Raw genomic sequence first — 18,365 nt, forward strand, 5'->3', positions numbered from 1 at the left:
CTGTCTCTGGTTTTTTACTCTTTTAAGTCCTTTCTCCACAGTTCTATCAGTATATTCTTTTCAAATAAAAATATAATCATAGCATGACCTACTTATGTTATTTGTACCTCGATAAAAATATCGTTTTCTAACCATATCTGACTTTTAACAGTACTGTACCCACCTACCCATCCAGATACACTTACTGGCATGGGTCTTCACAGTTTATATTACATCAGTATTGAACTACTTGTGGTTTCTTGAATATTACCTTCCTTTACACCCTTGCAACAGCCACCCCTAACTAACTTTTCAATGATCTGGTTAAAATATCTTCTCTTCTTTCTCATAAATAGTTAATGGCTTATCATCTGCTTCAGTATGTATTGTGTACATATTTCCATTATGGAAATAAATTATCTTGGTAATACAAATTAAAATAAAATTAAATATATATATATATATATATATATACACACAAATGCATCCACTTATATATGTTTATATGTAATACAAATCTACCTGAATATACAATAAGATATTACAGAACCTAGACTAGTGCCTAGTATATCAGAGTCATTCAGAAAATAGATGACTAGTAATATTTGAGTTTTATGCATGTTCTGATAAATACCTAAGCTGTCACAAGGAGTTATATACTATGTTGATGATGTAGAAACAGAACACTTGAACCAATAATTCTAGTACTTCACCTAAGAATATCAGCAGAAAGAAACATGACTGTCAGTTGAAATAAGAATGTTAATACAGAAAAGGAAGATGTGTTTTTTTAGACAATCTGACAAAGTGTGAATACCGATAATGTTTACAAGAAAGTATAGGAAGTATTAAATACCAGATGTTAAAATGATTTATATAGATTCACATATAGTTAACTAATCTTTGAGAAAGGAACAAAGGCAGTACAATCAAGAAAAGACAGTCTTTTCAACAAACGGTGCTAGAATACATGGACATTCACCTACAAAATAATGACTCTAGATACAGTCCTTACACACTTCATAAGTATTAACTCAAAATGGATCAGATATAAATGTAAAACACAGCACTGTAAAATCCTGAAAGTTAACGAGGAAAAATATAGATGAACTAGGTCACAACAATGACTTTTTAGATAAACATCAAAGTCACAACCCATGATAGAAATAAGTGATAAGCTGGACTTCATTAAAATTAAATATTTCTGCTCTGTGAAAAATACTTACAAGAGAATGAGAAGACAAGCCACAGACTGGGAGAAAGTATTTGCAAAAAACTTATCAGTAGGGCTTCCCTGGTGGTGCAGTGGTTGAGAGTCCGCCTGCCGATGCAGGGGACACGGGTTCGTGCCCCGGTCCGGGAGGATCCCACATGCTGCGGAGTGGCTGGGCCCGTGAGCCATGGCCGCTGAGCCTGTGCGTCCGGAGCCTGTGCTCCGCAACGGGAGAGGCCACAACAGTGAGAGGCCCGCGTACCACAAAAAAAAAAAAAAAACTTATCAGTAAAGGACTGTTATCCAAAAACTCTTAAAATTCATAAATAAGAAAACAAACAACCTGATAAAAACCCAATTAAAAATGGTCAAAAGGCCTGAACAAACACCTCATCAAAGAAGATATATAGATGGTAAATGAGCATATGAAAAGATGTTTCATATCATAGTCATTAAGAAAATACAAATTTAAACAAAGATGAAATACCACTAGATGCCTATTAGGATGGCCAAAATCCAAAACACTGACAGCACCAAATGCTGGTGAGGATATAGAACATAAGGAACTCTCATTCAATGCTGGTAGGAATGCAAAATTATATAGCTACTTTGAAAGACAGTCCGGCAGTTTCTTATAAAACAAACATCTCTTTTCATATGATCCAGCAGTTTTACTCATTGGTACTTATTTACTCAAATGAGTTTAAAATTTAAGTCCACACAAAAATTTGCACATGCAGCTTCATTGATAATTGCTAAACTTTGCAAGCAACCAAGATGTCCTTCAGTAGGTGAACAGATAAATGGTGGTACTTCCAGACAATGGAATATTATTCCATGCTAAAAAGAACTGATCGGGCTTCCCTGGTGGCGCAGTGGTTGAGAGTCCGCCTGCCGATGCAGGGGACATGGGTTCGTGCCCTGGTCTGGGAAGATCCCACATGTCCCGGAGTGGCTGAGCCCGTGAGCCATGGCCGCTGAGCCTGCGCGTCTGCAGCCTGTGCTCCGCAATGGGAGAGGCCACAACAGTGAGAGGCCCGCGTACTGGAAAAAAAAAAAAAAAAAAAAAAAGAACTGATCTATCAAGCCATTGAAAAGACATGAAGGGAACTTAATTGCATAGTACTAAGTGAAAGAAGCCAATTTGAAATGGCTACATATTGTATGATTCCAACTACATAACATCCTGGAAAAGGCAAAACTATGGACACAGTAAAAAGATCAGTGGTTGCCAGGGGTTAAGGGGGAGGGTGTGATGAATAGGCAAAACACAGAGGATTGATAGGGCAATGAAACTATTCTGTATTATACTGTAATGATGGACACATGTCACTATACATACGTCCAATTCCATAGAACATGCAACACCAAGAGTAATGGATATTGGCTGATAATGATGTGTCAATGTATCTTCTTGGTTATAACAAATGTACAACTTTGGTACAGCTGTTGATAGTGGGTGGGGGCTAGTCAGGCATGGGAGCAGAGGGAATATGCACTTGCTCTTCAATTTTGCTGTAAATTTAAATCTGTTCTAAAAAATTAATCTATTTAAAAGGAGAAAATATGATTTACAAAATTCATATAAGTCAAATACAAAACATAGTTTATTAGATTTAAAACAAGGGACTTTTGAGTGTCAGCACATAATTACCAATATTAATATTTTAATTACTTTTTTGTCTTAATAAGGCATTCAGATATATGAAATATGCTGCATTAAGTAATATATTTCTCTTGACTGCATTCATTCTTAGATTTCACAACATATTATCTGTGAACCAAAGAAACACATTTATATTCTGCATTTATTCTTACTTGAATATGAAGTTATATGAGATGTTACACTTACTGGATGTCATCATTTGAGTATTAAATATCATAAGATTACAGTTAGTAAAATCAAATTTCCAAAAAATTCCCACATTATTAATTAAATTATTTTAAGAATAATGTTTCATTTTTAAGGCATAGCAGGTCTGTTTCAAAATTCATAAAAGTGAATGTCCCAGGCTAAAATAGTACTTAAATAGTGTCAACATAAAGCCAAACATTTATGCCAATATTGAAATTTATATATTTTTGACTGTTAAAATTGGAGTGGTATCTGTGTTTACCATTCCATGTTTCATTATGTAAACTTAATTTTTGGAGGAAAATCAATTCAACGTCATTCTTCATGTTAGAATAATAAAATATATAGAAATACCTTTAAATAGATCATATAATAACCTATCACTAACTGGAAGTAAAACCATGAACAAATATGAAAGTTTGTAGTGTTTTTCAGTTGAAATAATAATATTTTCCTGCATGTTTCTAAATTAAACCATAAAATGTACTAGGTACTTGTGAATTATAAATATGAGATTCCAAACCTCAGATAGTCAGATATGCAGATAGTATCACTAGCATGTCAGCTAAATGAGATATTTTTGTCTTTGTTGTTCATCTATTTTATACATTATTGTGTATCCCACAATTATAATCAGGTTTGGTATATGGTAGGCACCTGATAGATATTTACCCAATTAATGTATAAATGAATGTTTGAATAAATGAATGAATGTTTATATTTATAGTCAAAATAATTGAATCAAATACCTAGTCCAACTTTTAGAATACAAACTCCAAGGAAATTAAAATCAGATTTAAACCTGAAATTTCTAAGAAGACAATTTATTTCAAACGTTAGCAATATGGCATAGTATACATCAAAGAAAAACTCTTTTGTTACCAAATTCCTAGAAATGTTTGACATAATAAAATCTCCTTTTAAGTGTATAGATAAGTTCATAATAAAATAAAGGTTATTTTAGGCGCAGAACTGTAAAGTGGCAGAGAGGATAGCTAAAGAAGTTAGTGCTGTTCTTAGGACCTTAGCCCATCCCATAAAGCACTATGGAAAGCCAACTGTTGCTTTAATTTATGTGCATGTATAACTTTGATAAAAATAAATGAAATTCAATGTATTTAGAGTCAAGAATTATTATAAAGAAACAAAAAAGTAAGGAAGAAAGGAAGAAATAAAGGGAAGGAAGGAAGGAAGGAAGAAATAAAAGGGGTATAAAGCATTAAAGAAAAGAAAGACTGGCAAGAAAAAGGAGCATAGTGAGGATGCTTCCCTTGTTTATAGTTTTCAGCTAAGGAAGATGGTTTTGTCTCATCATGCCTTCAAGAGGTGCAGTGGGGCATAATATGTAATCTTCACCTATTAGTAATTAGTCATTATACACACAAAAGTGTAGAACTCTATTAATTACATGTTTTTGCAGGTTATAATTTTTCCTAGAGCCACAAATGGGCATGGATGACCTCAGGGAACTCTCCAGGTCTTTTACCTCATTACTATTACTTCAGCCAGAAGTATGTTTGCTCTATTTAGTCCATTCAACCAAATTACACTGTGTGCCTACCAAGTTAAAAGCGTTCTGCTAGGATCCGCAAGGCTTACACTGGTAAAGTACATTTTCTACTATCAAACTGCTCCAGTCTAGACAAAGAGGAGGCAAATATTCAAATTAACATGATAAAATGCTAATAATATTTGACTGAGTTAGAAAAAAATGAACTATTTCAGGTTCAAAACTAAAGGAGGTTAAGTAAAGTAAGAGTACAGAAAATTCTTCATGAAGCTAGCATTTGAGCTGAGTACTGAACTGAGAGAGAAGATAGGGAAGGTGAATCAAGGTTTAGAAAAAAGTCTATTACCTCATTTTAGTCTGCAGTGAGCTGCCTGCAATGATTACAAATCAGGAATGCCTCTGCTCTGGCCAAAATAAAGCTTGTTACAGGCTAATCAGACTAACAGAGACATTGAGCTGGAAATAATGGAAGAGAGCTTATAAATGGAGAGAGAATTTCTAGATAGAATGAGTTAATAATCAGAGGGACAGAATACCCCCTAGTATTGTGTAGTGCTGTAGAAACTCCAAGCCTCACAAGTAGGCCAAGCAGGTAAGGAGCAACAAATGCTTCAGGAAATGAGTGAGAAAGGACTAACTAATGTAAGATCTTTGAATTCTGTTGTCAAGTAGCTAATTGGTTAGGAGATTTAGACAGCAGTGTCGGTAGAGATCAGAGGTAATATTGCAAGGAAATATTTAGTAAGTAATAATGTCATTAACATTTTGTATGTGTGTGTATGCAAGGTGAAAGGCACTATTATAAATTTGTTCTATATATTAACTCATTCTCCCAAGGACACCATGAAGTAATTTATATTAGTTTCACCATTTTCTCAGTTGAGAAGATTAAAGTTTTGAGAGATGCTCTGAAGGTTAGAAGCTGCATGGTAGACAAAAGGAGATAATAACCAAGGGCTTGCCATTATTACCTATATCACTCCTTCATTCTTTCAGCAATACAATATGTCTAAAATTGATCCTAAATGCTGCCGTTCACTACTGACTCAGCAGTTCACATGAGACATAGTGTCCCTTCCTCATATGTAGAGAAGGGTGGCAGAGTTGAACATTTAATGAAATATTTTATAAATAAACATTTTATAAAATAGGTACCAATGACAAAGCTGTCTTTGGAGCTGATAAATTGTCTTTTCTAATTCGTTAGTGTTTCTTTGATACCAGTGTTTTAAAAACACTTGAGCTTGTCTTACAGATTATAGGGCTTCTATTTTAGAAGAGAGTGTTATCCTGGTTACCTTTACTCTGTATTATATGTGTTAGAAATAAATATATCCTGATAATGTCTATATCTAGACTTTGCCTTATGGGTTTTGTGAACATCTAAGATCATCTCTAACATTAGAATAAAGTTTTGAAGAGGCTGGAATTGAAGGATTTAGAGGCAATGGGATTGTGTTAGCAAGTACAAAGAAAGATACATTCTCAGAGTTTGGAGAAAATCAAGAGTAATGGTGAAAGTGCAGGGTGAGATTCACACCATTCTGACATTCTATTAGGGCTCTTCTCCAGGTAGGTGGGATGCTGCTCAGTTGACCTGGGGAAAATATGGGTACAATCAATAAAATAACAAAAGTGGAGGTGATAGGACTACCTTCACTTTACTGATGGTGACTGGTCAGGACATGGGTACTTAGCATCAGGTGATAAATAAAATTTGCCAAAATATGGTGAGAGATTAGATGACATTATACCACATCTCTCCAATTTTAGGAAACAAATACTGTGATTTTGCATAATAAAAACATAATGAAGGTAACAGATAGTGGACTCACCAAAGTCCGGCAATTGGAAGATACTTGAACTACAGGGAAAAAAGGTGAAAAATATCTAGGTTTTTGTGAACCTTGCTTGAAAGACTTTAGAGATTAGGTTGGGTAAAGTATGAGTGGAAGCCACAAGGATATTGAAGACTACTGACATCTGTGGCAGACAAGTTAATAAGGTTTGCAATAAATAAAATTATTCGGAATGAGACTGGTATAAAGGCTTGAGTATGTAGTGAGAAAAACTATTTCAGAATTGAAAATATAAGAAATAGGACATTTCTGATAAAGATACAGTTTAATGTTAGTTATTTGTTGGTTGCCTAAAATACAGTGAAGATTATTATAATTAAAAAATCTAAAGAACAGTGAGACCAGAATTTTAGAAGAGTCTTCACTGTGCATTTTTAAGATTAAAAAAATGATGACAGAGGATAAGTTGAATAAGAAAATTGTAATCTGTGAGCTGAAATCATTGAAGTAAGTGGATGAGTGTCATGGAGTTTGGTAAATGACCTCAGTGACAAAGATGGTAAAAGTGGTATCAGGATATAAATCACTCAGAAAGGGTTGTTGGGAGACAGAAGTTCTAGGGGAAGAGATAACCAAAGCATATTCTGTTCTTTTGCTAAAGCCATGAGTATTGAAAAAAGATTGGAAGGAAGAGCAGCTTACCTTGAAGAGCAACTCAAAAGACTAGAAAACCTTACAATTAGAGATAGTATATGAAGAGAAAAAAATGAAAGGAGTTTGTTCATGGTAAGGGAGTTATCAGGGAGTGATTCCAAAACTTAAGCACAAGAGAATCCTATTCTAATGTACTTATACGTTGACTTAGTACATCAAGACAAAAGAAGAGCCATTAAAATTTAGTAACTTTCTGTGCATCACTATTTTTTCATTCAAAGATAATAAGGACATAATATTCTACCATGCTCTTTATAATGTCTATCAATTATTTGAACTTTGCTACTGGCACAGTAAAAATTCAAACACATTCAAATGAATTCAAGGGTCCACAAAAAATAATACATGATTGTTAATGAGGCTTGTGAATTAAAACTGTCTGGAATCTCAATCATCTAAATCTTGTTGTTATGAGGTATTTACATTCAAGTCCATGTAAGTCATTAACACAAGTAATCATATTCAATATACTGTTATACAAGCTTCAAATACCATTCACCTGGAACTTGTGGTTCATTGACTGTCAAATAACAAAAATAAAATATTACTGTGATTGTTAATGAATGAAGCTTAAAACAATATTTAGTATGTTAGAAAATACTTTTAATTACAAATGGCATTTACTTATCTTGTTTTGGAAGTAGCAGATTATATATTACAAGGTTAATGAGGTAAAAATATTGGAACCTTAAGTAGCCTTATCACGTATCATGAGAGCTAAAAAGAACTATCATAAGTGGTATAAAAAATTTTACTGAAATCATAGATACATCAGTATCTTTCAGTTGTAAAATATTACGTTTCTAGAAATCAAAGGCAAATTCTTCAGTTCAAGCCAATAACTCTGTATTTCACATAATAACTCCTCACCTATTTAAATGTTAACCCTTTTCCAATCCTATTCTAGTTGCCAAAGATATAAGGATGAACCAAAAATAGTAAAGATGACTTATTGTAAATTATAAATATATCAACTCTTTTTTTATATTGAATATGTTTGCCAATATCAGTGCACCTGGAATAGTTTAAATAAATGTCTATTAAGTTGTCTTAGTGGGATTGTTTGATATTTGTTTAAAGTAGTGTACATTAGCTTCCAAATATGATATCCCAGGAATGTGTGTATGTATATATATTACACAGTTGACCTGTAAACATCATGGGAGTTAAGAGCGCTGACCCACTGAGCAGTTTAAAATCCGCACATAACATTATACTCCAACCTCACATCTGATGTTCCACATCCGTGATTAAACCAACCGCAGATGGTATAGTATTGTACTTATTTATTGAAAAAAAATACATATAAGTGGACCTGCACAACTAAATCTCATGGTGTTCAAGGGGCATCTGTACATTGTTTCTACCTAAGCGCATTTTCTAAGGCAGTTCAATTTAGAGAGAAAGCACAAAGCTTAACACTGAATGATCATGAAAAAAGATACCTTAGGTACACTTTAGATATTTGTAAAATATTATTTGCAAGCTAGTTGAAGATTCAGTATAGTCCTAAATTCCATACAGGATAAATATATTTTTGATAGTAGTAATTTCCAAATTACAATACTTTGTCAGAATCACTAGAATCTATGCTATATAAAATATTGATGTGCAGACCTTTCCCCTGGAGATTTTTTTTAAACAGGTGTTAGAGGACTCAGATATGTGCATTTTTAACAGAGTTCTCAGGTGATTCTGCTGCTTAATAATAATTCAAAACAATTGGTCTCTGGTATACTTTACTGATGTCATGAAATTGCATTAAATTCAACCATTTTTCAAGTATTTGCAAGGAGAGTTCCAACAAAATCTTTAAAAAAAAGAATTTGGCAAAGAATGTAATCATTTTTTACAGGATAGAACTTCTAATTTACTTCAAAAAATCAAAAAAATGTGAAATCTTATTGGGGTCAATTTAGAACCTTTAATGTGTTCAAAATATGTTAAAACAATGGGTTGTTTTTGTTTTAAATAAATCATATACTCTGTACTGTATTATTTTTATAGACATGGTTAGTAAAACATTAACCAGGACTATAGTTTCCTATAAAAAGGAAATTTAAGCTATATAAATACTTCATAGAGATTAATATTCTGAAAGAAACATATCAACTTCTACATTCCAGATAAAATAGCAGTCTGGGTAAATTATCTGCATAATTTAAGATCAAGAAAGATAATTTTGACATAATTACCTACTGAAATTTTGTTACTTTAAGAAATCAAGATACTTTTTTCACATAATTATTTTAATCCACCACTTGATTGTAGTCCTTTGCCCAATTTTATAGACACATTCATGGGTATGGCCTTAAGATGTGTACAAAAGTAGGAAGTTATAAGGAGGGAAAGCAGGAAATGAGATTAAAGTAAATATGATATAAATATTGGTGAATTTAGGAATATGGTATCACATACCTGGTACTTGCTAGATTCTGTAATACATTATTGTAGAAGAGAGACATTTTTCTACCCTTTTCCCCTTTTGGTAAAAGAGTGTCATGTTGGGGATACATATTTAAGGGGCAAGATCTCAAGTGTAAAGTATCCTGGATCACTCTGCAACAGTTGGAGACTATCTAATCCTAGGTCCCTAGAACCTGGAAGTTATTGGTAATATTAAGCTGTGCTACTCTGATTCCCCCTATTGAATATGGGTTTTTTCTCTTGTCCCTTAGGACAATGAAAAGTCTATCTTAGTATGCTAAAACAATTTGGTGATTTTAATAGAGGAGACATCTGTGTTTAAATGATACAGATACAATTAATACAAACAAACAGTTCTTATTCCATGGAGAATAAAGAAAGTCAAATAGCTTATTTAGTATTGTGAACACCAAGTCTTTTTCCAATTTTTAGGGATTTATCCGTGGACTTGGTCAAAGATAATCTGAGTAACTGAGGCTGTTATTACCTTGGCTGTACTCAAACTCCCTCTTGGGAAAACTTAGATCTTATATGAATTACAAAATGAAATGGCTTTTCCTCTGCGATGAAAATGGCATTTTCTTAACTCACATCCAATATCTATTTTTCATTGAACTGACTTATTCTTTATCCTCCTATTCCAAATCAATCAACTGTCAAAAATAAGTATAGTTATTATAATTTAACACCTCAAGATTAACAAGAGAATTGCTCAAAAATTATTTTAATCCTGTAATGGTTATTCCTATGGTTCCATTGAAACTTGATTATTGGCAAAGATTTGTTAAGCTAGTACAAATGGCTTTACATCATCTGGCATTTCCCGCATCTCTTCTACAAATACCTTTTCCAGTCACTGAATTATATCCAAACAAGGGAAAATTAAATAAATCAGTGAATCCAAAACACCATAGATGCCTTTACTGGTTCAGTCTTAACTGGCTTTATTTTCACTAAATTTGGCTACTTCAAGAGAAATAAAAATTTTATTTGCATCTGTACTTGATTTCTAATTTGTTACCTTCTTAGTTAGCACATGATACCAAACATACAACTGTCTATACTGAATTGTCCAGAGGACAGTAGGCACTGGTGGATCTGTTCATAAACCAAGACATTGTACTTTTCTAATTTAGATATTTTCTACTAGTGATGCTCCAACAAAATTATGTTCCCTCTGTCTTTTAATTAGTGCAAGTTAAAATGGATTTTCTTATTTGGAAATTACATTTGTTTGTGGTTACTTGGCACTTCAGTTATTAGTGTTCATTTTATCAATTTAAACAAAATCAATATATTTGATAGCTTGATTAGACTTCTGAAAATTACAATTAAGTCTCAATAAAGGATCATGCATATATAAATGTGGAAAACACTAATTACTGTCACTTGAGTGATTTTAATATAACTTCTGTCTCTTTTAATAATCTTCTCTACTTTCCAGTCTCTTATTTTTATGGCATATAAAGTCAGATTATGATGATTTCAAATTCAATAAACATGTACTTAAAGACCTTTTCCAAAAAAGGTACACCCTCCCCGACTCTTTGTCACTTCCATGGTATTTGATCAATTATTAATGTAAATGATTTTTTAAATCTGCTGTTTAATTAACAGCTTGCTGTTTTATTAACAGCTTGCTGTTTTATGACTGTATGAAATTTATTTTGGTCAAAGTCTTTTAATAAAAAGAAGACACTCAACCATTCCAAAAAAATGTGAGTAGAAAGAAATTATGGTCAGAGCAATATTTTCTCCAGTATAGCACCTACACAGGAAAATTATGATGAGACTCATTCACAATATTTAGAAAGCATGTGACTTGCCAAAGTTACTCACTAATTACCTCCCATAGCCATAGCAATCCTTTAATTAAAAAAATAATAAGAAATATCTAAGTTTAGAAAGCATAATTATATCAGGTATATTACATAGTTACTATGCAGTTTTTTCATTTTTTTAATTTTTGAATATTATTTTATTTATTTTTTTATACAGCAGGTTCTTATTAGTCATCCATTTTATACATATCAATATATACATGTCAATCCCAATCTCACAACCCATTACAAACCTACCCCCACGCCCTGCCACTTTCCCCCCTTGGTGTCCATATGTTTGTTCTCTACATCTGTGTCTCAATTTCTTCCCTGCAAACCAGTTCATCTGTACCATTTTTCTAGGTTCCACATATATGTGTTAATATATGATATTTGTTTTTGTCTTTCTGATTTACTTCACTCTGTATGACAGTCTCTAGGTCCATCCACATCTCTACAATTGACCCAATTTCATTCTTTTTTATGGCTGAGTAATATTCCATTGTATATATGTACCACATCTTCTTTATCCATTTGTCTGTCGATGGGAATTTAGGTTGCTTCCATGAACTGACTATTGTAAATAGTGCTGCAATGAACATTGGGGTGCATGTGTCTTTTTGAATTATGGTTTTCTCTGGGCATATGCCCAGTAGTGGGATTGCTGGGTCATATGGTAATTCTATTTTTAGTTTTTTAAGGAACCCCCATACCATTCTCCATAGTGGCTGTATCAATTTACATTCCCACCAACAGTGCAAGAGGGTTCCCTTTTCTCGACACTGTCTCCAGCATTTGTTGTTTGTAGATTTTCTGATGATACCCATTCTAACTGGTGTGAGGTGATACCTCATTGTAGTTTTGATTTGCATTTCTCTAATAATTAGTGATGTTGAGCAGCATTTCATGTGCTTCTTGGCCATCTGTATATGTCTTCTTTGGAAAAACATCTATTTAGGTCTTCTGCCTATTTTTGGATTGGGTTGTTTGTTTTTTTAATATTGAGCTGCATGAGCTGTTTATATATTTCGGAGATGAATCCTTTGTCAGTGGCTTCATTTGCAAATATTTTCTCCGATTCTGAAGGTTGTCTTTTCGTCTTGTTTATGGTTTCCTTTGCTGTGCAAAAGCTTTTAAGTTTCATTAGGTCCCATTTGTTTATTTTTGTTTTTATTTCCATTACTCTAGGAGGTGGATCAAAACAGATCTTGCTGTGATTTATATCAAAGTGTGTTCTTCCTATGTTTTCCTCTAAGAGTTTTATAGTGTCTGGCCTTACATTTAGGTCTTTAATCCATTTTGAGTTTATTTTTGTGTATGGTGTTAGGGAGTGTTCTAGTTTCATTTTTTCACATGTAGCTGTCCAGTTTTCCCAGCACCACTTATTGAAGTGGCTCTCTTTTCTCCATTGTATATTCTTGTCTCCTTTATCAAAAATAAGGTGACCATATGTGCATGGGTTTATCTCTGGGCTTTCTATCCTGTTCCATTGATCTATATTTCTGTTTTTGTGCCAGTACCATACTGTCTTGATTAGCTTTGTTGTATAGTCTGAAGTCAGGGAGCCTGGTTCCTCCAGCTCCATTTTTCTTTCTCAAGATTACTTTGGCTATTCAGGGTCTTTTGTGTTTCCATGCAAATTGTGATAAAGCCATATGATCATCTCAATAGATGTAGAAAAATCTTTCAACAAAATTCAACACCCATTTATGATAAAAACGCTCAAGAATGTAGGTATAGAGGGAACTTACCTCAACATAATAAAGGCCATATATGACAAACCTACAGCCAACATCCTTCTCAATGGTGAAAAACTAACCTTTTCCACTAAGATCAGGAACAAGACAAGGTTGTCCACTCTCACCACTATTATTCAACATAGTTTTGGAAGTTTTAGCCACAGCAATCAGGGAAGAAAAAGAAATAAAAGGAATCCAAATCAGAAAAGAAGAAGTAAAGCTGTCAGTGTTTGCAGATGACATATATTGTACATAAAGAATTCTAAGACTCTACCAGAAAACTACTAGAGCTAATCAGTGAATTTGGTAAAGTAGCAGGATACAATATTAATGCACAGAAATCTCTGGCATTCCTATACACTGATGATGAAAAATCTGAAAGAGAAATTAAGGAAACACTCCCATTTACCATTGCAACAAAAAGAATAAAATACCTAAGAATAAAACTACCTAGTTGATATTTAGGGGTGATCAGATTTGGGGGTTTTGTCTGAAGTTTGACAGGGGTGAAGGATGCAAATATTAAGATGTCATCCTAAATACCAAGAATCTGAACGTTCCTCATGATAAGTTATCTAGAGACATACCAGGACAAATGTCTGAAACAGGGGCCAAGTTTGTAGTGATAAGCTGATTGTTTCCTGATAATAGCCTGATTGTCATGGTATTTGAAGGGGCTTAAACTAAAAAGTGAATGAAATGCTACAGTGAGAGAAAGAAGTCACCTTGAATTATATAAGCCAGTTCAAAGTAAACAACTTATATTTAAGTAGGAAATCTTCATACATATGCTTTCAAGGTTCTAACAAGCAAAGATGACAAATCTAATTTCAAACACATTCTGTTTCCCCTCTTTTGCACATATGGTAGCATAGTTTACACTGTTTTCTGCAATTTTTAAATAAAAATTTATCTTTGAAATAATGTCATACAAATACACATTGCATAACAGTATATTGTAATTTTGATCTCTAAGTTCTTTAAATAGCACCTATAGGGAAACATTTATGTTAAATGCCCTTTGGGAAACATTTATGTTGTTTTCAATTTTTATGTATTATGAACACTGCTATAATGACTAGAGCATATATAAAACTGTTAAGAAGTAGAATTTCTTTCTGATCAAAGGAATGTACAGATAATTTGGGTTGATTTTCCAAATGCCCTACAATGAAATTATATTATCTCATGCTTCCATCAATAATACTTGAGAGTGACCTTTCCCCTATAAACTGAACAAAGAGGAGTGTTATCATACTTCTTGAGCTCTTACAATGTGATAAGTTTAAAAATGACATCAATGAAATATGTATATGCATTTTCTCAAATTAAAGAGATATTGAGTACTTTTATTATATATTTAGGATTTTTTTCTATGAATTAATATTTTTGAGGTATTTTTATTTGGTGTTTAGACTTTTTTATCCTTATTTATTTGAAGAAATGTTTTATTGATTGGGAAAACTGGCCTTTTTTTCTATGATATAAATTGCCAAATCTTTCTTCTATGGCCATTCACCTTTACTTGCAGAATATGTGTCTTCCTGTAGTTTATTAATTTTTTATGTCTTCTGGGATTACATTAAATTTCTAAAGACTTTTACACACTACAGCATTTAATAGAATTAAGAAAATAATTTTATTACAGATTTGCCTAGTGCTTTCATGGTTTTAGTTTTCATTTATAAATATTTGATCAATATGGTGTATATCCCAATGAAAGGTAAGAGGTAGGCGTCCAACTGCATTTATTCTTCCAAAAGGCAGCCCAACTGTCACGAAACTACTTACAAGAAGTATCCTTAATGTGCTTGTTTATGAAATTAACTAGTTAAAATAGTAGCTTTCACATTAAAAAAAATGGATAGATTTGAAAGAAAAGACCCATTATAATAAAAAAAACCCAAACACCTTAAAATTAACAAGAAATAAGGGAATTCTATATGAAGAGAGCTATATGTTCCTAAATCTATAAAATGACATCACATTAATGAGTGGAAAGCTGACATGTACCATGTTCTTGGGCAGACAATGAAACATTAAAAAGACACCAATTTCCACCAAAGTAGAATTGACCTTTGAACAATGTGGGGCTTAGGGGCACCGACCCTCAATGCAGTAGAAAATCTGCCTAGAATTTATAGTCACACCCTACATATCTGAAGTTTCACATCTGCAAATTCAACCAACTTTGGATTGTGTAGTACTGTACTATTACTATTGAAAAGAAATCCACATATAAGTGAATCCTCACAGTTCAAACCAGGGTTGTCCAAGGGTCAACTGTAAAAACTTTTGTACCCCTCTGGCCTGTCAATAACAAGTGTTGCTGGACAAACCCTTGTGTTTCTTATTATGACTGCAAGATACCCTTAGCAATAACCATTAGGGAACTTTGAAAAAAACAAACAAACAAGGTTTATTATTCACAAGTCCTAGAGAGGGTATGCAGCACACCTGGGGCCACAGAGTGAAGTTACCAGTAAAGAAAGAGAGAGAGTGGGGGCCTAAGGTTGAGAGTTTAAAGGTGGGACCTATGGTTTTGTACATTCACTCTTGACTGGTGAATTTAAAACATAAGAGTGGGGAAAAGTGAGGGAAGTAAAGAAAAAAAGAAAAGAAAAAAAGAGAAGAAATACCCAAGTGGCCAAATGGTCAGTTATCTCAATCAACCAGATCCCTAAAACAAAGGAAATATTGGTGGGAAGGGAATGAGATACAGCCTGGCTTTTTATCTAGTTGTGTGGTTGGCATGTGTGTTTTAGAGATAGCCATCTTTGAAGTAGATGCCTCTTTGTTTTTGTTTTGTTTATTAACATTGGTTTATAACATACAAGTTTCATGTGTACGGCATTATATTTCTACTTCTATGTATCCTATATCATAACCCAATATAAAGAACTCATACAACTCAACAACAATAACAACAAAAACAACGGATTCAAAAATGGGCAGAGGAGGTGGATGTCTCTTTGAAGTGGATACCTTAGCAATCAAAGTTTAAGTCAAGCACTTGCATTACAAAAAAGATAAAATAACCATCAGGGCTTGCGCTACATAACACTAATAAACATGATCTGAAGAAAATTAAAATAGGATGTTTTTACAACTAGGTAAATTTCTATAGAAAAATAAACAAGCAATCATAGCTAGAATAAAAATCTCAAAAAGAAGAGTAACGAGAATAATCAAGACAATGAAGCATGCTGGAGTTATTATGCTATGGAGCTGAAATAAATAAAACAGTGTGGCATAGTCATGTAATTAGAAAGGTCAGTGGAACAAATTCAGAAAATAGAATAGTCTCATAATCTCCTATGGGATTTTAAAATATAAGAAAGGTGACAACTTGATTTTTGAGAAAAAACATGCATTATTCAATAAGTCAGGCTCCATTTCAGGGGCATATCATTTCAGAAATTTATATTAGTATATTTTTGTGAATTTCAAAACTAATTTTTCTCTTTTGTTAGGTATCAACCCAATTCAATTCAATTCCATAAATAATTTTGCACTCCTATTAAGTACACTGTGCTGTGCGAGGAACTATTGAGGACACAAAGAATTAGCTATCTATCAAATGAAAAATTTTATAAAGCTAAGACATTTGCCAACATAAGAATTTAAATATAAATTTATATGTATAAGTCCAGTCCATAAATGTATTGCTAACTGTGTTATTGTCAGGATTCAGAAGGTCTTCATTTTGTCAAATCCAATAGTCATTCATTTGTCTTTGTAGTATGCATTGTCAGAGCTGCATTTGATGAAATTTAGCACTCCCATCATCTTTTTTTTCTTCTTTTCTTCTCGTGATCAAATACTCATAACACAAAATTTCCCATTTAAACCATTTTTAAGTGTACAGTTCTGGGGCATTAAATACATTCAGGTTATCATGCAAACATCACATCATCCATCTACATAACTTTTCCATCTTTACAAACTGAAACACTATACCTTTAAACACTAACTTCCCCTTCCCCCCAACATCCTAGCCCCTGGAAATCACCATTCTACTTTCTGTTTCTATGAATTTGACTACACTGGGTATCTCAATCAGTAAAATTATACAATATTTTACCATTTATGTCTGACTTATTTTACTTAACGTAATGTCTTCAAGTTTCATTCATGTAACATTTGTCAGAATTTCCTTTTTTTAAGCTTGAAAAATGTTTTACTGTACTTTTATACCACATTTTGTTTATTGATTCATCAGTCAATGGACACTTTCACATTTTGGCTCTTGTGAATAATGCTGCTGTAAACGTGGGTGTACAAATATGTCTTTGAGTACCCACTTTCAGTTCTTTTGTGTAAATAACTAAAAGTGAAATTGCTGTATCAGATGGTAGTTTTATTTTTAATTTTTTGAGGAATTGCCATACTGTTTTGCATAGTAGCTTCACCATTTTACATTCCCACCAGCAATGCACAAGTGTTCCAATTTCTTCTATGCTTGCTAGTACTTCTTATTTTCTAATTTTTAATAACCATAACAATGGGTATGAAATAGTATCTAATTATGGTTTTGATTTGTATTTCCTTATTGATTAGTGAGACTGAGCATCACTTCATGTGCTTATTGGCTATTTATATACATTCTGGGCCAACAAAATCCTACAAAGAAGAATGATTTTAACAGTTGTATCAATACAAGATGAGGTAAAGAATTCCAATTACTTTGAGAAAATATACCAGAAGAGACCTAATGCATGTTCAGGCCTGAAGATACAAAATCTGTTTAATTATACTTCTGAGCTGTCTTTGAATAATACCAGATGCTTTCCGTGCTCTGTTTGATGTGTAGTATGTATCTGAACATAATATTACTCAGAATTTTTGAAAATTAGAAAAAATTTAAGAGTTTCTGCCCATATCTTTCAAGGGTGAACCAGAAAGGTAAATTTTTGTTTCAACTTATTTTAATTTGGTTTTAGACAACATTTTTTCTCCCCTTTAGATTTAACATGGTTTCACATTTACTGTTCTGGTCTAGTGAAACCCTGAATCTGTGCCTCACTTTTCTTATAGCTAATTCTGTGGCTCGCATAGAACTTGGAGAAATATGTGTTTCTTCCAAACATCTTATTTATAAGAAAACATGATAAAAACACCATGTTCTCCAATGAAAAATAATCAATGACAATGTTATTCTAAAATTTATCTTCAGGTGTGAAAATATGTGTTCATTTTGTTGTAAATTAGAGATTTCACTTTGAACTTTTGCCAGCAAAAATATTCATGTAATCTCTCTTGAATAAGAATAATTCCAGATAAAGTTTTTTGATACCTTCCAGTCTTTT

Source organism: Hyperoodon ampullatus, assembly GCF_949752795.1.
Source record: "Hyperoodon ampullatus genome assembly, chromosome: 3".
Classification (NCBI taxonomy): domain Eukaryota; kingdom Metazoa; phylum Chordata; class Mammalia; order Artiodactyla; family Ziphiidae; genus Hyperoodon; species Hyperoodon ampullatus.